The sequence below is a fragment of the Vicugna pacos genome, chromosome 8 (genome assembly GCF_048564905.1).
Source record: "Vicugna pacos chromosome 8, VicPac4, whole genome shotgun sequence".
Classification (NCBI taxonomy): Eukaryota; Metazoa; Chordata; class Mammalia; order Artiodactyla; family Camelidae; genus Vicugna; species Vicugna pacos.
The window spans coordinates 8,325,530-8,348,977 of record NC_132994.1 but is presented as its reverse complement, the minus strand read 5'-3'; the positions used below and the strand labels follow the sequence as shown (position 1 = coordinate 8,348,977).

Sequence of the window (23,448 nt, the reverse complement as noted above, 5' to 3'; positions counted from 1 at the left end):
TATCACAGAGTGGGGTTGAAATCCTGGTTCTGTGTGCCCTTGAGTAAACTAGCGACTCTCATTGGGCCTTAGTTTCCCCATCTGTAAAATGGGAATAATAGTACTATCTACCTCATGGAGTTACTGTGAGAATGAAATGGGTGGATGTACATAGGCAGCTCATAGAACAGTGCCTGGCATTGGTAAGAGCTCAGCAAAAGCCTGGATGCTACTGTCATAATGATCCTACTGCTCTTTGTCTGGTGGTTGTTATTTTTCACCTGACTTGGGTTGGAAGTTCGTGACTGCAGGGATCAGATCTTGTTTGAGGTCCTGCTCCTTACCCAGCATCAAACTCAGACCCAGGTGCACAGGAGATGCTCCATCATTGTTCTTTAATTCACGAGTGATGAAAAAAGGCACGGGTGAGTGACTCATCTATAACAGCCAAGATCCAAACCCAGGCAGCCTTTTGATTCTCAGACCCATGCTCTTTCTGTAAGCCACACATCCTCCAAAAACACAACCACCTGTTGTAATGGCAGCAGTGGTAAAGCTCTCCCTACCCTTGACTTCTATTGGAATTTTCTGCTGTAAATAAATGAAGGCAATTTGTTACCGTGGGTTTTGAAGTAATCACCATCCTCCCTCCCTTGTTATATCCATGCATACTTATTACAAAAAATTAGGAAATACAGATAAGCAAAACAGAAGAAAATGGAAATTACCCATCATCCCACCACTCAGAGGTAACAATTTACACCATTTTGATATTTATCATTCCAGTTGCTTTAAAAAAAATTAAATGTAGTTCATTCTACTTTTTGCACCCGCTAGCTGCTAGCACATACAGTTTACAAAAAAAGCAAAAATGACCTACCCTCCCACTACACTTGTTGAGAACTGATGCCTTTTTTGCATAACAATGGGTTTTTTCCTGTCCCAAAAATGGAATTGGATTACCAACTGCAGAAAAATACCATCTTAAACCCACAGTCAGCTCTATGTGGATTTAGGGAAATGCATGCCATATATCTAAGAAACCAAACAGAATCAGATGCTTCCTGCAGGCAAACAGGCACTGAAAGTCCCCCATAAAATCCACAGCAGCTGAGATCCCAGGGGATCACACACAGTTTTTATACCTGAATCTTTTTTCCTTACTACAATAGTGACAAAAGGTCAATAAAGAAAGAGTGCAAAATAATGATAAGCAAATAGAAAAAAGCAAGAATGAGGGAGGAGGGCACAGCTCAAGTGGTAGAGCACATGCCTAGCATGCATGGGGCCCTGGGTTCAATCCCCAGTGCCTCCTCCAAAAATAAGTGCATAAATAAGTAAACGTAATCACCTCCGTCCAAAGAAGGTTTTAAAAATAAAAAAATTTAAAAACCAAAAAAAACTAAAAAATGCCTACAGGACCACTAACACAACCATAACCACTGTCACGTCTCTGCTTTGTATCTTTCCAGATCTCTTCTTGTGCATCTTCTTTACATACCCAGAGTCAGTTATATTTTTAAAATTTAATGAGACCCCATAATACATACAGATTTACACTCTGCCTCTTCCTTTATTCCCCTATGTCCACAAACAGCTTTCTTTAGTACCCCTTTAATTGTATGGATGTTTTCCAATGTTCCTAGACTGGTCCTTCCTGATCTGGGGACACTTTAGCTAATTCCAGTTTTTAGTGATTGCAAACACTGCTGAAATTATCATCTTCAGCACTCACTATCTGCAGCTCCCCCAGTCTGTTTCCACAGATGCATTTCTAGGTGGGAAGCTGGCAGGGTGGAAGCCATTAGGGCTCCTCCTTCATGCTACTCACAGTGCACCAGCAAGGTCATTTCCAAGTCTGCCCAAGAATGAGATGGCCTGTTTCTTTGCCCCTTAACCTACCCTGTGCATTTGCTCTTTGTTAGATGGCATGTTGGTTTTAAAATCTTTTTCAAGAAAACTTGAAATGTTTACTTAACACATTCATGGAAGCACCGAGACTACCCAAAACTACAGAGCTGGCTGCAGCCTTCATGCCATGGAGAGTGGAGAACTTGCATTGGGAAGAGGGTCACCTCCCCGCAGTGTCTCTGCCATGAATTCATTTCTAAAAGAAGGAATAAGGCCCTGGAGAGTTATGGGAACGTGTATGGGCCATTGCTGCCTGGAGACATCCTCTCTCATCCTCAGTGAACCAGAGCCCCTCAGCTAGAGAGATGGTATGAGGTCCCACTTGTGTGGTTGAGTGAGTTTCTGGGATTAAATTAGAAAGCAAAGAGCTGAGTTAGAGCCAAAGACAGGGATCCCCTGGGGTCAGCCATGTGTCCCTTCACAATTCAGCCAACCTTTATTAAGTGTTTACTGGCACTGTTCCCGGGGCTGGAGTCCTCAGGAACATGACGTTTGATCATCTTCCCTCCTCACTCTCTGACCCTTCCACAGCTCCCCAGCACCTTTTGGATGAAGCCCCAACACTGCCAAACCTTCAAGGCCCCAAGTGATGCTGCCCCTGTCCAGCCTCACAGCATCACTTCCTCACCAGCCACACATGGACACCAACATTTTGGGGTCCTTGAGTCCTTTGCACATGCTGTTCCCTCTTCTCAAAATGGCAGCTTTTCACCCCGTGAAATTCCACTCATCCTTCCAGACATGTCTTAAATATCCCTTCCTTGGAAAAGGTTTCCCTGATACCTAGATTCCTGCAGATGAAACCAGTCCTCCCCATTTTTTTGCTTAATACCTTTCCATGTCAGGACCTAGGACATTTGTATCTAACTCATTAAGAGGGCAATCATCTAGTTGGCATCTGTCTCCTCACAAAGCATAAGCTCCAGGAGAGCAGGGACCACACCTACCCTGCCCTCACCAAGTCCCCAGGCTCCCATACACAGCACGTGCTCATTGGCTACTTGGTGAGTTAACAGATGGATAAGGATGAGTGCTGCAATGTCCTCATGTTCAAGCCTTTGAGGTAAAGAGACACACAGCACCAAGATGAGAACCCCTGTTTCTGTCTAGAGGAGCATAAGAAGGAAGCTCTCTGACCCTTTTAGATGGCTTCAGTAAGAAGGACCCCTGAGATGTCCAAAAGATTGGCCTCAAGGCCTGGCTGTTTCTGCACATGCAAGTACTGCTCCTTTGATGTGCTGTGAGTGGGTTTCATGGGAATGTGTGTGCTCAGCTTGGGGAATCCAGCAGAAATGAAGCATTTAGAGGGAACAGAGCTTTAGAATCTTATAAAGGGCATTGATTAAAGGTCTAGACTTAGTAAAGTTACTTGCTACCTCGTAGATTATTTTTTTCTGGTTAAAGAGGTAACTTTTGTTCAGTAAGAAAAGATAGCTTGGAATATTTTGGTTTACTACCTTGTTGGACTTCAACCAGATTTTGTATCTAACCAGGCAATCATACCCTCACATTCCTGTACTGAATTGCCTACAAATATCTAGCTCCTCAAACGCTCTTGGGCCTGATTTTAACCTTTTCCTGATTCCCTCATTAATTAATCAATCTTTGACATGAACTCATTTTATATTCACAGGAGAGTCAATGATTTTGCCTTTTGGAAAATAATACTTTAACTGTTCACACTAGGAAGAAAAGGGGAAGCAAAACACAATCTCCAGCCCATCATCACAGTTCTCATGAAGTACATCTGTGTCTTAAAAGATAAAGTCCATCATCTGAAGTGTGTTTGCCATTGTCAGAAATAATGAAGTGTGTTATGTTCAGATAGAGCAGTTGCTTCTATACAGCAGCTGCTTAGAAGTGTCTAGATTGGCGTCAGCGCAGCCGGTGGCTTTGCCCATTGTGAGAGGCGGGGGTGCTTGTCCAAAGGACAATGGGCCTCTCTGATCTTCCACCCCAGCGGGCACCCACAGCTGTCCAGGACGGACAGCGACAGACTAGTTCTGGGGGCATGGCTTACGGCCCGCAGCCTTCAGAGCAGCAGCCCACCCTAAAGGACGTAAACTCCCAGCAAAGGAAAGTCCTCACTCAGCTGCTATAATGTGAGACCCTTCAGAGTAGTATTTCATTGAAATTGGCAAGAGGTGTTTCTGGACACCTTGTGCAATCAGCTAATGTCTCAGAGTTTTAAGAAGAAAGACCGTCAAAAATTTGTGTTATAAAACAAAGACATGTGAGACATCTTGGGGAGTTCCTCTCCCAGAAAAGGGAGGCAACAGTGGACTATACTGAATGGGGAACTGCTTTGTGTTGGGTGCTCTGAAGTCATTATACCACGTAATTCTCAGATGCCTCAGAGGAAGGTTTTCTTATCCTCATTTTACAGATGAGGAAACTGAGGGTCAGAGAGAGCAAATGACTTGCCCGAGGTCACTTGGACCCTTAAGTGCTCTCTTCACATCCATTACTGTACCCTTCCTCTTACAAGCCATTCCCCAGACTCCAGCCAGAATGATATATGTATATACATAAATCAGACTGCGTTGGTCTCTTGTTTGAAGCTTTCAGTTGCTTAGAGCCGCACTTAGAACAAAACAAATTCCCTACCTGACGGCCCCACCTGCTCAGCCTCCGGGCCGCTACTCCTCCCAGGAATTTCCCTCCAGCTGCATCGTTCCCTTCTTCTCTCTGATGCACTAAGGAAGGCATCTCCTTCACCGCAGGACCTGTGCCCTCCCTATTCCCCCTGCCCAGAACACTCCTCCGCCAGGTCATTGCCTGACTGACTCCCCCTTCAGATCGCATCTCGAAGCACCGCAAGGCCGGGCTCCTCCTCCTCCCCGAGCCGGCCACCCTGGACTTGGACCTGAGGATCCTCAAGACACGCTGAAGAAGGACTGCAGCTGGGGGCCTGCCGGGCCGGGCAGGCTGGCCGTGCGGGGAGGACAAGGGACAGCAGCCACGGCAAAGGTGCATCCTGCGCCTCCGCGCCCGGCCCTGTGCCCGCGCTCTCCAGACAACACAAAGATGCGACCGACAGGCCACTGCACAGCGTCCTGATAATAATTGCGATTGTCGCTGTGGCCACCCCCAAGTTATTTTGAGCAGGGTGTTTTTTTTTAACACTTTTTTGGGATGGGTATTAGGTTTATTTATTTATTTTAATGGAGGTACTGAAGTCGAACCCAGGGCCGCGTGCTCACTAAGCACACGCTCACTGCTCAGCTTTACCCTCCCTCCTTGGATTGGGGGTGAGTGTGGAAATGTTTGTATAGATATTTAAGAGATGAAGGGGGATGTACGTTTGTACTTTTATTCTCTTTGGTCACAAACGCAGTTAGAATCGAGGTACAACGGAAAAAAACCTTCTTAACCAGTTAACATCTTCATACATCAGCTGGAAGGAGGGAAAGGAAAACACATAAGCATTTGGAAGGAAGAAGGGGAAGAGCTTAAGGAAACATAGGCAAAGAATGAGAGACTCCCTCTCTGGAAGATGCTCACAGAAGGTCCAGATGCAATGTGCTAATCGATACTGAATCAGCAATGAGCCACAGGAGTAATTACTTAGCTCCATTCATTCACTCATTCATTCATTCATCAGGACTGTATTGAGCAGCTGCTGCATGCTCAGAGCTCTGCTGGAGACAGAGTGGTGAACAAAACAGTTCCTGATCTCACGCCAGTGTACATTCTAGTGAATGAGACACACTCCAACCAAATCAGAAATAAATATAGGGTTTCTAGTGTGATGGAGGAAAATACAGAAAGTTATGAGAAATTATGAGTGCAGTTGGGACGTGGTGATAGAGGAGGGCTTAGGGAAATTTCCTCCGAGAAAGGAGCCATGGAAATTGCGGTCTAGGGAAGAGTGAAATTTAGCCAGATCAAGAAAGGGGGAGAAAGCATCTAGACAGAGGAAGAGAAATGTGAGGGCAGGAGGAAAGGAGGGAGTGAATCTGTGTGTCTGTGTGTGAAGTACCTGGGGTTGGGAGAGCTGAAAAATGACCAGGTTGTTTGGAGAGAAGTCAACAAAAACCCAAGGCTTGATTTCTGGATTGATCAGTGTTTACATCTGATTGTGTGTAAAAAGGAGATTGGATGGAACCAGTGTGAAAGAGTCACCAAAGCCAGTTGCATAGAGCAAGTGGGAAATACCCGTGGCTCAGGTAAGGGTGGAGATTGGCTGTAGGAAACTGTAGGGAGGAGCTGGTGAAGGGTTGCTTGCAACCCTTGAGGTGAATCTTGAAAGAAAAGCAGGACTATAACTGCCACACATGGGAGGAAGGAGGCACGATGGACCAAGGGAGTAAGATGCAGAGAGGTTTGGTTCTCCTGCTTTGTCTTCTGCAGCGACAGGATGAGCCAGTGGCAGCAGGTACAGTTGTAAGCAGAACCAGATTAGATGGGCCTGTACAAATGCCACCTGCTGAAACCTCTGTTCTGTGCTTCTTCATTGTTCCTAAGACCAGGATGGCAGTCCCCTCTCTAGACCGGGAGAATGGGCACAGCTCCTCAGTGGTTGCCCCGTGCTGGCTCGCCAGGAGCCTGGCCTGCCTTTCTGCCTTACTTTCCATTTTTATTCACTTCACTTGACAGAGTAAAGCTGCAGAAACTGAGTGTTTAAGCTGGTTGGGGGGCTTCATCTGCTGTGTTGGCCTCATTTTAGAGCTTTATGGTGCCTAAAGTTAGGAGGGGCTAAGATCATGCAGTAGCAGGCAATAGGATGGGAATTCAGCCTTGAGCCTGTCTGACTGTAAAGCATGCTCTTGCCGGCTCATGCCACAGCCTCCCCAAGTCCAAGTCAGTTTCTTACTCTTATCTGCTAAATACAAGGAAACTTAGAAGGAGCTGGTTTAAGGACATTTATAGGCAGCAGCAGCAAACTCATATGACTACAGAAGCCAGGCAAGAAATATAGAAAAGTGAGGCAGGCCAGGTGTAAGACATTTGGGAGTGGTGGAGACTGTGGCACACTCAGGCAGATTTTAAAAGATAACTACTTGGGCCAAATGATGTACTCTGCTGCTGAATCCAGCCCACTGCTGGGTCTTAGAGGCCTCATCCCTGTTTCCTTTGCAAACCAGAGGTTAGTAGGTGGGGGTGCTGGAGCATTTCTGCTCAATGCAGGACCCCTCTAATGGGCAATCTGCTCTGAAGCACCCCATGATATTATCCAAGACTGTGTGCAAGCCACTCACAGTTTGAGGCTCTCTGTTCTCTCCTGCTGACTTCCCTCTTTCCCTTCCCAAGGGTCAGATCAGCATCATAGCCAATCCTGCTTCCCCCTCACTTTATCTTTCACAAGTGATATTCCTACCTCCCAGACCCTTGTACTCCCAAAATTAGAGAATTACTGGTCAGGGGATAGGAAAACATAGATCCTGAGATGGTTTCCATCAAAGGAGCTAGAAAATCATCCTTTCCTTGAGAAGATAAATCATACAGTGAGGTCACCAACTCACAGCAGGAAGTAGTAATTATATAACTACCCCAAAAAGGAAGAGATAGAGATTGCAAAAGTGGAAGGAACCCTGAGCAGCAAGTGGTCACTGGGCCCCTGCTCTGTACAACGTCACAGAACCCCATTAACAAGATGGGTATTTTTCTCCTCCTAAAATCCTTCTTTAAAAGCATCCATGTTTAGCAATTTAGCTTCCTTCTCACAGATCCCATGACTTACTTCCAAGAACTCTTAGTTACTTTTAGGAGGAGGGTGATGGAAAGGTTTATATCTCCCCTCTGAGGGCCATGAGAGAGAATAGTTATCCATAAGCCATGATTTTTTTTTTTAAGGCATACACTGTAAATCTTTCAAATCCTTTGATATATGGGCAAAGTGAATCCCTGCAGTTCGTGAAGGCTATCCCTGGATGGAGGAACTTTTACTTTGAGATCAAGTGAAATATTCTCTTGTACATCTTTGTAAGGTGGCTGTGCCCAGACTCAGAACATCAGGAGGAAATGCAGAAAGGAGAAAGCTCTTTGATCATCTTTACAGACAATGGTCTCCCCTTCAGTGTACTTGGAAGTACTTTGTATTATGTAAATACACAACTAGGCTTAGGAAGATCAAAGCGGAGAGAAGGGTGCTATCTGTTGGCTTGTGAATGTTAATTTTAAAGCACATTATGTTTAAAAAAGGGGGGGTGGGGAGGGGAGGGAGAGAAAGAAGTTTCCAAGAACATAACAAAAATCCCCTCACCACCTCCATTTTTCCCACCCACATTCTCCAAAAAGGGAAGGACAGAGGGAGATGTAGAACTGTGAGGAAGAAACAAAGTAACCATGTGACGCTTATTTTGTTCACATTCTGGGAGGTAAACGCTGGAGGATGAGAGGGGGTGGGCATGCTTTTAAAGGAGTCACAGCAAAGACGATCCGGAAAGGAGCTCCACGTTGTAACCCTCATGTAGCAATGCAGACTTCTTACACATCAGTGTGTCTCAGCTTATACTAAGTTCTTATAATTAACCAAAGAGAAGTGTTTGGACACCTGGGCGAGACTGGAGGGCCTCCCACAAGGGGACTCTTTGCAAGACCAGGAATTAGGGTGAGCAACCCCTGGACTCCACAGCTGTGCGTTGCATTTGTATTACATCCAGGAAGGCACTTAGGTAACCGTTTGCTAATTTCCTTCCACTTGGAGTTGTGGTAGGAGGTCTACATCTGAGATGGGAACACCAGGCCACCAGGCCACCTCCTCTTTCTCTTCTCTAAGTTATCCTAACTTTTCTTTTCTCTTAGGAATTTCAGTATTTTTCCATAGCCACATTTACATCAAAAAATAAAATTCTGCAAGTTCCTGGAAACCGAGAGTCACTTAACATAGCAAAATGGTGTATTTCACCACCAGAATTTGCCCTGAGGTTTGCAACTATATTAAATTAATTCCTTTTAACATGTCATGCCTCATGGGGTGAGAGAATTTGTGTGCGGAGCTATTGAACTTGAGACAGTTCCACTTCAATGAGCTGCATTTCATTCTCAGAAAGATTTAGAATTTTTTTTAATGAGGTGGCAGCTAAATAATAAATTAAAGTAGTTAAATTAGAGGTGCTGAAGGAAAACTGCTGTGTTTTCTGTGGTTAATACTGATTTGCCAGATAGGTTAGGAAAATAACTGACTTTCAGTATCAGCTCCGCTTTTGAGAAAGTTGAAAAGTTCTGGATTGAAAGGCTCCAGAATGTGTAGAAAGTGACCTGAAGTCATTTGACTGAGATACTGAAACTCTCTTTTCCCAATTACTTTTATACTTAAAGTCACATTTAAGCTTTAAAAAAAAAAACTAAGTAGAATGTTACCTATCTTTTTTTTTTTTACATTTTCTTTTTTTTAAAATGCTTTTATTATTTTTTTAAATTTTATTTTTTGGGGGAAATCAGTTTTATTTTCTTATTTATTTTTAATGGAGGTCCCGGGGATTAAACCCAGGACCTTGTGCTGCTAAGCACATACTCTACCCCTGAGCTAGATCCTCCCCCTGACCCCATAATGGATTTTTAATGCTAATGACAATTTATTAAATATTGAGAAAGAGGACTAGACACTTTAATCCTCTGTGGCATTTACAGCAGTGTCTGGCTCAATATTCACAGAATGGATGAAAAGTAGATTATCTCAACAGAAAATGGGAATAAAGTTGGTGGAAATTATTTTTTTTTAAGTACATAACACAGGTAGTTCATCAAAAGCTATTTACACCTTTATTTATTCTTCTTTCTGCTCAGCTCTCCTGACAGTCTCAAACACCAAACGTTTTATTTTTTTCAAGAGGCAGAGCAAATACTTTTTCTCCACGTCCACTGAGAGCAGCGCGGTACCATCCAAAACGGAAAACACAGCCACCTGCTCTGCCCTCGACCCACCTCCCAGCTGCTGGTCTTTCCTAGACTGCCTTGTGCTGCACAACAGCCCGAGTGACCTTCTAAAAATGTACATCAGACCAAGTCATCTGCGACCAACAGGCCGAGGCTTCCTTTGCTCTTAGAATGCGCTTCAACGTTCTTGCAGGGTCGACAAGGCCCAACGAAAACCAGACCCTGCTCGCCCCTCAGATCTCCTTTCTGACCACTTTCTCTCCCCGTTAGCTATGCTTCCATCACACTGGGCTTTTCATGGTCTCTGCTCGGCTGAATTCATTCCTGCCTTGCATCTGTTGTTCCCTCTGCCATCCCCACCATCCGGTTTCCATAGAGGCCCTTTCTGTCCATCACCTGTTTCTGGTACCCTGTTTGGTTTTCTCCACGGCAGTTATCAGCCTCTGAAATCATTGGGTCCATTTACTCATGGACTGACTTTCTGACCCCACTGGAATGTTGGCTCTATGTTAATCCCCCAAGCCCCCAGGGCCCCATAACGATGTGTTGAGTGAAAGGCTAGATGGTGGAGAGTGAGTTGTGTTTCTGAGTATTTTACCTTGTGAGGCGGTTGAAGGGATGAACCTGCCTGACATGGTCAGAGGGAGACCACAGGTCCTTGTGGCCCTGACTTCAATTGCAAAGGCTCAGGTCTAAGGCAACATCTGAGCACAGGAGAAGGAGAGGCTCAATTCTCAAGTGTCTAGGCTAAGTGTTGGGTCAAGCTGGGGCCAAGTACAGGTTAGAAGAGCTGAGTCAGATGCAACCTTTGTTCCCAGACATCTGACAACCAGGAAGTACCATTCCTGACCTCAGACTGTGTTGCAAGTGCTGTGTCTGCACTCCCCATAACCTCCCATTCACGCACACACACCAGCAAAGGGCTGACTGAGCTCCTACTATGTGCAGGCTCTGCTGTAGGCACTAGAGACGCAGCCCTGGATAAGAAAGCCCAGGGCCATCCCACATGGAGCAGGGAGCTGACTTTCCACACAGGGAAATGAAGAAAGACAGTTTCCAGTCCTGATAAGAGAGGATGAGAATGACGGGCTGGGTGTGGAAAGAGGGGCGATTTAGACAGGGTGGTCTGAGAGGCTGCGGAGTGGGAGAGATGCTGGGGAGGAGGACCCAGTGACCCAGCCACAGGGAGCTAGGAGCACTCCAGGGCTGGGAACAGCAGGGTATGAGGGAGAGGGAGTGAGGTAGGGTCCGGAGGGAATGCGATCAGGCAGGGCCCTGTGGGCCATGGTGACTTCTCTGCATGTGGCCCTTTCTTCAACAAAGACTGAGTTTAAAATGTCTTGCTTGCCACATCAGAACTTCTAAAGGTCTCCACTCACAGGTGAAGCCTCGCTGGGTGTTCCTGTAGGTGACAGACACATCTGATACTCCGGCGGCCGGTCAGTGCCTAAGCCAACCCTGGGAGTGGTGGTGGTTTTTTACATTTTTGTTTTTTTTTTTTTAATTCTAAGTCTTCACCTAGATCCTCTCTTGAGAGAATCGAGAACCATTTCACTCAGAGCTGAGATGAAAGCAGCAAGCTTGTATAAAAGCAGAAATGAGGTGGGCAGGAGGGATATGGAAGCAGGATCCTATGAGGAACAAGGAGGCTGATGCTGAAAAAGCGAAGAGGGAGGGAGGCCAGGATAGCTGTCAACACATTCTTAGGGACAATTCCTGTTACTGGGAGAGTGGCACTTCTGTGAGGGACTGTTGACCCTCTAATCGGGCAGCTCATTCAGCAGAGTGACTGGCACATGACAGGTGTTTGAAAAATGGTAGCTATTACTTTTGTATTTCTACCAGCACAGAGCACTCAGGACAATTTTGGAGGCATGAAGTGGGCTGACAGGTGGCAATCAGGAGGCTCTGCACTGTAAGGTTATTTGATTCTACATGTCTTTTGCCCCAGACAGAAGGGGCTTGAAGGTGGACCCTGGCCATCTCAAAGGGAAAAAAGAGCTCAACTTGGAATGTAACTAAATTTTATTTTTTTGACATAGGTTCACAGAGCTGTAACACACAGGCCTTGCCCTCAGGGACCTGTAAGCCAGTTGGTGAGAAGTCCTGTGAAAAAAATGCCACAAAAATCAAATTGTATGTCTATGGACACATGTGCATGGGTGATGTGCGGCAGTGGCATCTCAGGTGTTGAAGTTTAGAGGCCTAGGCTCCAGGCTGGCCCTGCTGCTAAAACATATGAGCTCAGCAAAGCCTCTCAATCTCCGCTAAATTGGGCTCTGATATCTTACCAACTCACCTCCCCTGGGTACAGTGAGTATCAATGCAGACAGTGGATGTGGGAATATTTTAAAAGAAAAGAATGTGCTACAGATACTGGGAAGCATGAGTTCAGGCAGGTCTTCCTTCTGACAGAATGGATGGTTCACAAACTTAAATGACCATCTCACCACTTATATGCTGTTATTCAAGTTTCCATCAAGTTGTTTTAATCGTTCTAACATTATGTGTGCACCACAGAGAACTGTGGGTGGTGGACACCTAAACTATGCCAAGATGTTCTCTTTCACTTAGAATGCTCAGTATTGGATCGATAGTCTACACCTGGCCCTGCACAGAAACACCTTTGAGGTTTGGAGTCATATGTGTGTGTATGTGTGTATTGCGGGGCTGGGATGGGGTGCATCTCCTGTGCCTCTGAGCACTGATGCTCCCTATGTGCCACTCTCCCACATGCTCTCTGCTCCAAGCCATCAGGTGATTTCCCATCTGCAGCCTGGTTTTCCAAGCCCTGTTCTTTCTGAAATATTCAGGCCTGTGCAACTCCCGGCCACCAACTCAGGAATTAACTTTTTCCTTCTCTCCTCTTCCTACTGCCTAACCAAAGAATTACCCCATGTCCCATTTTATGAACACTCATATTTATTGAGAAATTGCAAGTGGATTTACACTTGGACAGGAAGAATGTAACAATTTAATATCTTACTCATCCTGTGACTAGGAAAGTTCTAACACACAGAAGAGATTTCAGACATGGCATTTGGCTATGACCAGAGGTAAGTCAGGGCCTAGCACCCAGAAACCACCAAGCCCAGGAAGGCAAAGCTGGCACCACAACTGCCATCTGCATGCACTGTGCCCTCAGCACTGCACACAGTCCTCTCTGTGCACGTCACTGAAGCCCAGAGTCATAGAGTACGTTGGTCTTCAGTATGGATATGATTACAACAACCGAAGTCCGATTGATGATTTCTATTCAGAGCTCAGAGGGTAAGTTTCCTAATCAAGAATCATTCCTTCATTTATCCTCCTTCTCCAAAGTCAACAATTCAAAGTCTTCTTATAGGCATTAGTAAATGAAAATGTGTTTGTTTTTCTGATACTAATTCAGCTCAGTGAAACCAAAATGCGGTCACAACTCTGACTAAAATTAGAATGCTTTAACTATGTGAAGCAAGGCAGAAAGAAAAAAAAATACTATATGACATCACTCATATGTGGAATCAAAAAAAAAAAAAAAAGACAAATGAACGTATGTATAAAACAGAAACAGACTCACAGAGAATACAAACTTGTGGTTCCCAGGCGGGAGCAGGGTGGGAAGGGATAAACTGGGAGTTCAAGATTTGCATATACTGACAGGCATATATAAAATAGATAAACAAGTTTATACTCTATAGCACAGGGAAATATATTCAATAACTTTTAGTAGCTTATGCTGAAAAAGAATATGAAAATGAATTTATGTATATTCATGTATGACTGAAGAATTGTGCTGTACACCAGAAAATGACACATTCTAAACTGACTATACCTCAATTAAAAAAAGAAAAAAGTATGAAAACAAATATGTGTGTATATATATGACTGAAACATTACACAGTAAACCAGAAATTGACACAACATTGTAAACTAACTGTACTTCAATAAAGATAAATAAAATTTTTTAAAAAGTAGAATGCTTTAATGTAATATGCTCTGCAAACAGGTGTATACAGAAGCACAAATAAATCTATTTTGGTTTAAACATGGCAAAAGAGAAAGACAATGAGAGAATCTTGAAAGCAGCTGGAGAGAAGCCCCTTGTCACACACACGGGACCCTCAATAAGACCAGTGCTCAGATAGCTCAGCAGGACCCTGGGGGACCATGAGCAAATAGGCTGCCACGTTAAGTGCTTCATGTTTTAAAAAACTTCTACCAAATTTCTATAAGGGCCAAAATAATTCTTCAAAATAAAGGAGAATTTAAGACCATCTGAGATAAACAAATGTTGAGAGAGTTCATTACTAGCAGACCTGCCCTTCAAGAAATGCTAAATTTCTAAATTTCAGGCTAAAATGAAAGGACACTGGAGAGGACCTGAAAGCAGTTTGAGGAAATGATCAACTGACAGCTAGCAGTAACCACATAAAGAAACATAAAAGCCAGTATCATATTACTGTTGTTTTGTAACTCTACTTTTCAGTTCCTTTATGATTTTGAAAAAGCATGAAAGAGTTATATAAATCTGTGTTAGTGGGAACAAACAGTATAAAGATTTAATCTATGACAGTCACAACAATAAAGGGTCCATGGGGCTGTGTAGGAGCAGATATTTCACACATGCTCCTGAAGCTCATATGGCATGAATGCAAACTAGATGGTTATATGTGGAAGATGGTAACTAATCTGATTGGCAGCCACTGGGGAAATATGTTTAAAAATATACACAAAATTGGGGGCGGGCGTATAGCTCAAGTGGTAGAGCACAAGCTTCGTGTACAAAAGGTCCTGGGTTCAATCCCCAGTACCTCCTCTAAAAGTAAATAAGTAAACCTAACCACCTCTCCCCACCAATAAAAATAAATAAATAAAAATACTTAAAAGAAATGTTAAAAATAAAAAAATTAAATATATTTATATACACACACACACAGACACACACACACAAAAGGAAATGGGGGGAGGATTGAAATGTCACACTACACATTGGAATCAAACTCAAAAGAAGGTCAGATTGGAGGAAATGATGAACCAAAAAAGATATAAGACATACAGGAATCAAGTGCAAAATGGCAGAAGTCTTTCCTTATAAGTAATTATTTTTAGTATAAATGGATTAAATTTCAAGTAAAAATGCAGAGAACAGGATGGATAAAACAAAGGATCTAACTGTAGGCTGGCTGTGTGATGTTCACATTAGATGCAAACATACATACAGGCTCAAAATAAAAGGATGAAAAAGGTTATTCCACGAAAATAGTAACAAAAAGTAAGCTGAAGTAAGCATAGGAATAGTAAAGAAAACGGAGTTTCAATACAAAGGTTTCAGAGACAAAGAAGGGCTTCATATATGAAAAATGGTTAAACCATTATGAATATGAAACCATTATAAACATACACAAAACACCAGAGCCCCCAAATATGTGAAGCAAACATTGACAGAATTGGAGGGAGAAACAGTCACTTCTATAAATATAGCTGAAAGATTCAATCCCCTACTGTTAATAACTGATCAAACATCCATAAAGGCGATCAGTGAGAAAACGGAAGAGAAATTCAGGTCTCAATTCTAATTTTCTTGTCTTTTTTCATTTCTGTCTTCTTGCGTTGCAGAGCTTGGGGATCACCCAGTCTCTTTTAGATCTAGGATTCCATTGGGAGATTTTAGCGTGAATGGGGCCAGGTGGGACTGACTTGATTTTGGCAGAGAATGACTAAGAGGAGAATTACTGGGACATTAAAACTGCTCAGACCCCCACCCTCCCTCCCATGGAGCTCAGAAAGCAAATTCAATGCAATCTGGGCACTTGTACAAAAAAATTCATATTTTCATGCACTAATACATTTAGTATCAAATAAAGAAATGCACTGCATTGAAACCAAAAGCTACTTGGTGTAAAATATATTAAAATACTAATGCAAATTATCAGTGCAGGATGACATTCTGAACCAAGAGGAAATAAAAAAGTTCTCCAAAGAAAAGTCTAAAAAATATAGGAAGCCACGTGACTATTAGATGGCCTATCTACTTGCTGCTGTCACAAGAGAAAGACCAACTTAAAAGTTATAATACGCCTTTGATGGGGCTCAAGGCAGGCTGCCCCCAAATATGCCAATGTGGCATATCACTCTTTTGAAATTGAAGTTATCTGTGAAATAGCCTGTACAAGGGGAACACTCTGACCCTCCTTTGTTCCCCTGAAAGCTGGAAAGAACCCCCCACGGAAAGGTGTCTTCCTATGCTGGGTGCATGGAGGGCACCATTTCACCAGAGACAGGGGATTCAAAGCCGAGAAAGTTCTGTAAGCAAACCCTGTCATTTCATCATTAACTTGCTACCCCATGCAAAACCCCCTTTGTTTGTCAAATCTTTACAAATATTGATTCTTTATCAAAAAAGTTGTATAAGCAGCCTGCTTCTGTCTCTTCTCACATCTCATACATTTGGAGGCCTCTGTGTTACAAATTTCAATGTGCTTGCTTTTCCCCTGTCAACTCATCTCGTGTTATTTTGATCATTAGAACAGCCAAGGAACCTAGAGGGGCAGAAAAAAGAATTTCCTCCCCTACACATTGTGTTTAGCTTTTCAGTACTTTTCAACTACTTTAAGATTGTAAAAAAAAAAAAAACTATTAAAATTTGAATTAAATTTTGTAACTATGGACGATGACAGCCGTTCACCTAGACTTCTTGTGCTGGTAATTTAGCATAACCAAGCATTGTGTTGTACACCCGAGACCAATAAAATGTCAAGTCAGTTATACCTCCATAAAAATAAATAAATACCATCATGTATTTCAGGGCACCCACATTCCTTTCCACCTCAGGTTAGATATGGCTCAGCTGGGCAGTGGCCTCACCCCCAGCTCATTCTAAGGGAGGGTCCCAGTACTTTGTATTCTTGTTTCATAAATGTATCCATGTTTACCATCTCTCTGAATCCGCACTGATGTTTACCCTTAGAAGCAACCTTGAGTGCAGTGCCCTAGGCCTTGATCACAACATGCCGTGTTTAGAAGCTGTTAAATTCTGATTAAATGTACACTTTTCATAAAATATGGCGTTTTTTTTTATCCCACTTAAAGTTTATTTCATGTTATTTCCAGCATGCAGTATGCTTTCTTGGGGAACAAAATTTTGTCCCAGTTCACATTATAAATTAATTTACAAATATAGTGTTGTGTCAGAAACAATATTTATAAAAAGCCCATATGATTTTTCACATAGAAAACTATCCACAAAAACTGTTTTTGGTACACATAATATGAGATTAAGCAGTCTGGCTATCTTCCTGCATAACATTCAAAAAGTAATGGTGATTTTATTTATACCTCAAACTATTTTAAAAATAATTTTCTGTACACATATTTCAGAATTAAAAATTTAACAGTAATGCTGTGAGAGTCTCAGAAAAGAGCACCTGGGGAAAGATTATTTTTTTTTACAAGGTACCGTGCTACTTTTTCTGAAAAAAATTAAAACCCCAAACCAGCAACGCTCCCATCAAAGATGGAACAGCATGGTACAAAGGTAACTCCTATGAAATTATCTTCATCTTTATGCATCACTATTCCAAAAAAATTAACAAATATCTGCATTTTAATTAACACTTTTTGGATAAGTTCAAACAGGGGCAGAGTGTCTGCCAGGTACCAGGCACTCTGCTGGGCACTGAGAGGGTAACCATAAAAACTATCCAAATGAAGATACCTCTTGAGAAGTAAAAGGGAGTGCTCAAAATAAGTTATATTTTAAAAAGTTTTTATCACAATGGTTGCATTAAAAAAAAACCTATAAAAATTCCATTTAAAAACTATATCTAATACAATTCTAAAACTTTGTGTAAAAATAGAAAAATCCAAGACATACGTTAAAAGGGACAGGAGGCCAAGCGGAGCAGGACAGTAGTCACCCCAGACCTCAGAAATATGGCAGCAGAAGTAAGGCAAGAGGGGGTGTCCGTCCTCACTGCTCGGAGCGGTATTTATTTCACCTGGAATCTTTGGTCAAATGAAGTCGAGCTCACTCTTACCCTGTACACACTATGTCTGCCTGTGCGTGCCACTGCCTCTGTTTCTCAGGAACTAGAACACAAAGTTTACAAGCACCAACTCTGGAGCCAGACTGCCAGGACCTGATCCTGGCTTCCCCACTTACTATCTGGGTGGCCTTGGGCGAGTTACCTAACATCCTGGCGTTTCACTGCCCTGGTACAGAAAATGAGGGGTAAGAATACCCATCCTCCAGGGTTGCTGTGATGATTAAATGAGTGAATACATGTCAAGTGTCTAAAACAGCACCTGGCACACAGGGCTTGCTTGCTTGTGCAATTTTGTTGCTGTTAGAGGCTACCTCGTACCTGACACTGAGCATAGAGGTGATCTGGAAGCTGGATAGAGTGCAAGGACTTGCAGCATTTCCTAGGACTGTATTTTGAAAACTTTCATTAGCCACAAAGAATCCAAGTGGAGGGTTCCTGTAAAAATATAGGTTTCTGACTTCTCTAAAAAAAATCAGAATGCAGCCAGGTGGGAGGTAACAACAGCCTTTAGCTGGCCAGTCCCAGCCCCTCCCCACTGCTTCAGTTGCCAATTGTTACCTTTTTCCCACCCGATAACTTCATTTACTTCTTGTTGTTTTTCAAACTGGTTTCTGTACACCTTTGAGCTTGTGACTCTGATGTACAGTGATGAGCAGACACGGCCCATGCCCTCACAAGTGCTAGTCCAGAACAGAGAGCGATCGATTTCTCCCCAGGGAGGCCCTTATCCAGAGAAACCTGTAAAAGCTGGCCAGGTTGTAGAGAGATTCAGCTGCTGCACCCATGCTCCTCCGAGTGAGGTCAGTGGATGGACCTAGAACTCACCCGGGAGCTCCAAAGAAACACAGAATCTTGGTGCCTGCCCCAGACCTACCGCCTTGGAATCTGCATTTGAACAAGATCTCAAGTGTGCACATTCAAGTCTGAGAAGCCCCTCCAGTGGGTAGATGAGGCTGTTGATCATACTGAAATTGTACACCGGCCTGCCAAAGGGGCCAGTTTGATCCCTGCTGGTGCTGCCTGGGAAGGGGGTGTAATAGGAAGACCTGGCTGCTGCCCCCCTGTTGCTGGTGCTGGAACTCAGCTGTAAGGTGTCTGGCGAGGCTTCTGAGACAGAGCTGGGTGGGAGAGGTGCCGCTGGAGGGCACCTGGGCCCTCTGGATCCCTAAGTAGGAGCCATCAGGGAGAGCTCGCCCTGGGTGCCCCCGCTGCTGCTGACACTTAAGGTGCTGAGGCTGCTGAAGGAGGTGTTGAAGCAAGGGGATCGGGGAGAGCATGGGTGCTCCTGGAGAGGGAGCGGTCCTCTTGGTGCCCTTGGGAGGCTCTGGGGACTGAGAGGAGCTGTCTCCTTCCGACTTCCCAGCCACTCCAGAGCTCAGACCTGATGACAGCCCGTCTTCGGATTTGGACGTCCATGGCCACCGCAGAAGTGCGCTGCTTTCCAAGCGGCGCTTCCGTTTCCAGTAGAAGATCCTGTTGTCAAACATTCTAGTTTGGATCGAGGGTCCAGTAATTCCCTTTCCCTGGGTCGTCCTCGTCGTGGTACACCCCTTGAAGCAGCCGTTGAGCCACAGGTTGTGGCGGATGGAGTTCTGCCAGCCGGCCTTGCTGCCTGGGTAGAAGGGGAAGCTGTGAGCCAGGACATGTGGCTTAGCGTGAGCTTGCGCTCCAGCGCGCTCTGGATTGTCATGGCCATAGGCCCCGATTTCGAGTAGGGTGGCCGGACCACCATCATCAGGTCCTCGCCGCCAGCCACGGACTGCCAGACCAGGTCTGCCGGCGGCGGCAGCGGCTCGCCCTGAGGGCGAGGCGGTCGCGGGCTGCGCGAAGGGCCGCTGCGCGCAGCCGAAGGTGCAGGCGGTGATCGGCGGCTGCAGGAAGGGCCCGGGTGCGCTCCCGGGGGGGGGCGGCGGCGGCGGCGGCGGCGGCGGCGGCTCGGGCCCCGCGGGCGAGGCGGTCGCGGGCTGCGCGAAGGGCCGCTGCGCGCAGCCGAAGGTGCAGGCGGTGATCGGCGGCTGCAGGAAGGGCCCGGGTGCGCTCCGGGGGGGTGCGGCGGCGGCGGCGGCTCGGGCCCCGCGGGCGAGGCGGTCGCGGGCTGCGCGAAGGGCCGCTGCGCGCAGCCGAAGGTGCAGGCGGTGATCGGCGGCTGCAGGAAGGGCCCGGGTGCGCTCCCGGGGGGCGGCGGCGGCGGCGGCGGCGGCGGCGGCTCGGGCCCTGCGGGCGAGGCGGTCGCGGGCTGCGCGAAGGGCCGCTGCGCGCAGCCGAAGGTGCAGGCGGTGATCGGCGGCTGCAGGAAGGGCCCGGGTGCGCTCCCGGGGGACTGCGGCGGCGGCGAGGTTTGGGTGGGCGCCCAGGTACGCGGTGGTAGGGGGACCGCCCACCGCCGGCCCGGTGAGCCACCGGTTGGGGTTGGCGGCGGCGGCCAGCGGCGCGGTGTAGGGGGCCCGCCGTTAGGGCGCCCTGGCCAGCAGTGGGGCGCCCAGGGCGGAGCCGGGGACAGGCGGGCTGCGAGGTCAGGACGAAGTTGTCCTCCTAGTAGAGTCATGTCGGGGGCACTCGGTGCTGCGCGGAGGCAGCGAGGGACAAGCGGGGCTGGTCTCCCCGCTCCAGCGACAGCACCCCTTTGGGGGCCAACCCTGCGGTCCCGCCTCAACCCTCAACCCTTGATCGGTGAGCAGAGTCCCGGGTGAGGGGGGAGGACGGGTGTGCCAAGATTTTTTAAATACTACACTAGAAAGTAATAAGGGAAGGAAATGTAAATAGTCCATAATGAGAAGTATCCAAACTCACTATCAAAACACATACACACATGTTAGGAATCACCAGAGCCCAACTACCACTTCCGCAGTCATGGTCACAGACCTGAAGGGTTTTACTCAGGGTTGACAAAGAATTAATTTGTGCCCTAAGCTGCAACAATGCCTCCCTTAAGTGTATGGTCCCCCTTAAAACCAAAGCTCTTATTTTTATAATGGAAACAGTGCCAAAACCTGTGGGCCTAATACATGATTGAGGTGCTAATTAGAAAAGCCAGGTTCCGGTATCTGTTCGGCGCTCACCCTTGAAGAGTTCCTATGAACCCTGCCACACCAATCCCAATGAGTCCCTCATCTTCAGTGTTCAGAGTATTCAGTGCCACCATTTTTGAGTTAAAATGATAATGGATCATGGTTATCATATGCCTTGATGACAATGTGTAGAGATAACAAAAATCAAAGTGTAAGGGCAATATACAAAATCAACTAACTTCCTCTGCGCCAGCAGTGAATAATTGAAATTGACATTTTAAAAGAATACCATGTATGATAGTATTAAATATGAATTGAAGTATTACAAATGAAGTGAATGCCATTTATAATAGTATTAAAATGAAATAAATAGTAATAAAAATGAAGTTTCCTATCCAGGAAACTATGAAACACTGTAGTAAGAAACCAATGTCAATCAAAAGCCTAGAACACCCTATGTAGTGCTAAAGAAGAACAAAGTTGAAGTCACACTTCTCATTGTACAATAAATGAAAGAACAGGAAAACAATGGAAAATATTAGACTAGACTAGCCAAGAATCAGACAGAGAACCCAAATCAAGAAAATTATAAATGAAAGAAGAGACATCACAGTTGATACCACACAAATACAAAGAATCAGGAGAGGCCACTAAGAACAAGCATATGCCGACAAACTGAACAACGTAGAAGAAATGGATGGATTCTTGGAAACATACAGTCTACCCAGATTGAACCGTCAAGATATAAAAAGAATCTTAACAGGCCAATTAGTAGTAAAAAGACTGAATTAGTAATCAAAATAATCCCAACAAAGACAAGTACAGAACAGACAGCATCACTGGTGAACTTCACCAAACATTTAAAACTTTAATGCCTATTAACCTCATACAGTCCCAAAATATCTAAGGGGAGAGAATAAACCCACACTATTTACAAGGCCAGCATTATCCTGATACCAAAGCCAGATAAGGACACAAGAAGAGACAGTTATAGGCCGACACCCCTGATGAGTACACAGGCAAAAATGCACAGTAAGTGCTAGAAAACCACATTCAGCAGCATATTAAAAAGTTCATACTCCCTGATCAAGTGGGGTTCATCCTTATGATGCAAGGATGTTTCAACATACACAAATTAATCAATGATATACACTTTTTTTAACAAAACAGACAAAATTTAATCAATTAAGTCAATGCTATCTGAGCCAAATGCAGCGCCATCTCCATCTTGAAAGGAATCCCTTCCACTGACATCCATCCATGTTTGGAAGGCAGCTGACTGGTGGGCCTGTAGCTTACTGAACCAAATGACCATGTGACATCATTGCACTTGCTGGGAGCTGTGGGTCAGTGTGCCCTCAGGTCTCAGTGAGGGTGCATTTGGATGACCCCCTGACTTCTTCAGTCTGTAGCTGGAAGGTATCTTCATTGGAGTAATGCTTCACAGTGTTGTCATCCATGTTCACCAGAATCCATATTTTCACACTTCTTGAATATTTCCCAGTCTTTTCTTGGGGAACATCATATTTGTCTGAGATGGCTTCCATAAGACCATTCAAAGATGGAGTCTTGAGCATCAGGGCATCAAAGACTTACTCCGACTCCTTTTGCATGTAGAGCAGCACTCTCTTTGGCTCCTCTACCCAAGTGAACTTATATCACACATTTATACAATAAAAGTTAAAGTGGCACAATTATCTAAATAGATGCAGAAAATGCATATGACAAAATTCAACATTCTTCATGATAAAGACTCTCAGAAGCAAACCTCAACATATTAAAGTTGCATAGAAAACCAGCATACAAAAATCAGTAGAGTTTCTAAATACTACAACAAATTGTCTGAACAAGAAATAAAGAAAGCCATCACATTTACAGTAGAATCAGAAACAATACAATATTCAGGAATACATTTAACAAGGAGGTGAAAGAACTGTATACTAAAAAGTACAAGAAATTGATAAAAAGAAATTAGTAAAAGTATCAGTGAATGAAATAATATTCCCTGTTAATGGGTTTAAAAAATTAACATTGCTAAAACATCCATATTACCCAAAGCCACCTGTAGATTCGAAACAATACCTATAACAATTCTAATGGCATTTTTTCTCACAGAAGTAGAAAAACCAATCTCATAACTTGTAGAGAACCATAAAAGACCCTGAATAGACAAAGCAATTCTGAGAAATGAAAATAAAGTGGGAGGCATCCCATTTCCTGATTTCAAACTATATTATAAAGCTATGGTAATCCAAACAGTATGATACTGGCCTAAGCAGAGATACATGGACCAATGGAACAGAGTTGAAAGCCCAAGCATATAGAATTGACTAATATTTGACATGAGAGTCAAGAATATTCAATGGAGAAAAGACAGTCTAGTCCATAAAAGGTACTGAGTAAATTGGATATTCATATGTAAATAAATGAAATAGACCCATATCTTACACTATTTACAAAAATTAACTTGAAATGCATGAAAGACTTAAAAGTCAAACCTGAAAAGATGAAACTGCTAGAAAAAACATAGGAGAAAAGTTCTTTGACAAAGATCTTGGCAATGAGTTTTTCTGATATGACAGCTGAAGCACAAGCAATAAAATTAAAAATAATCAAGTAGGTATGGGGCTACATCAAACTAAAAAGTGTCTATACAGAAAAAGAAATGGTCAATAAAGTAAAAATGTTATCTTGCAAATCTT

General features: G+C 44.4%; 1 pseudogene; it reads right to left on the bottom strand.

Moving 5' to 3' along the window:
- Positions 1-4,684: 4,684 nt before the first annotated feature.
- LOC140697953 (forkhead box protein I3-like) lies at positions 4,685-22,206 on the bottom strand (annotated as a pseudogene).
- Between the last annotated feature and the right edge of the window lie 1,242 nt (positions 22,207-23,448).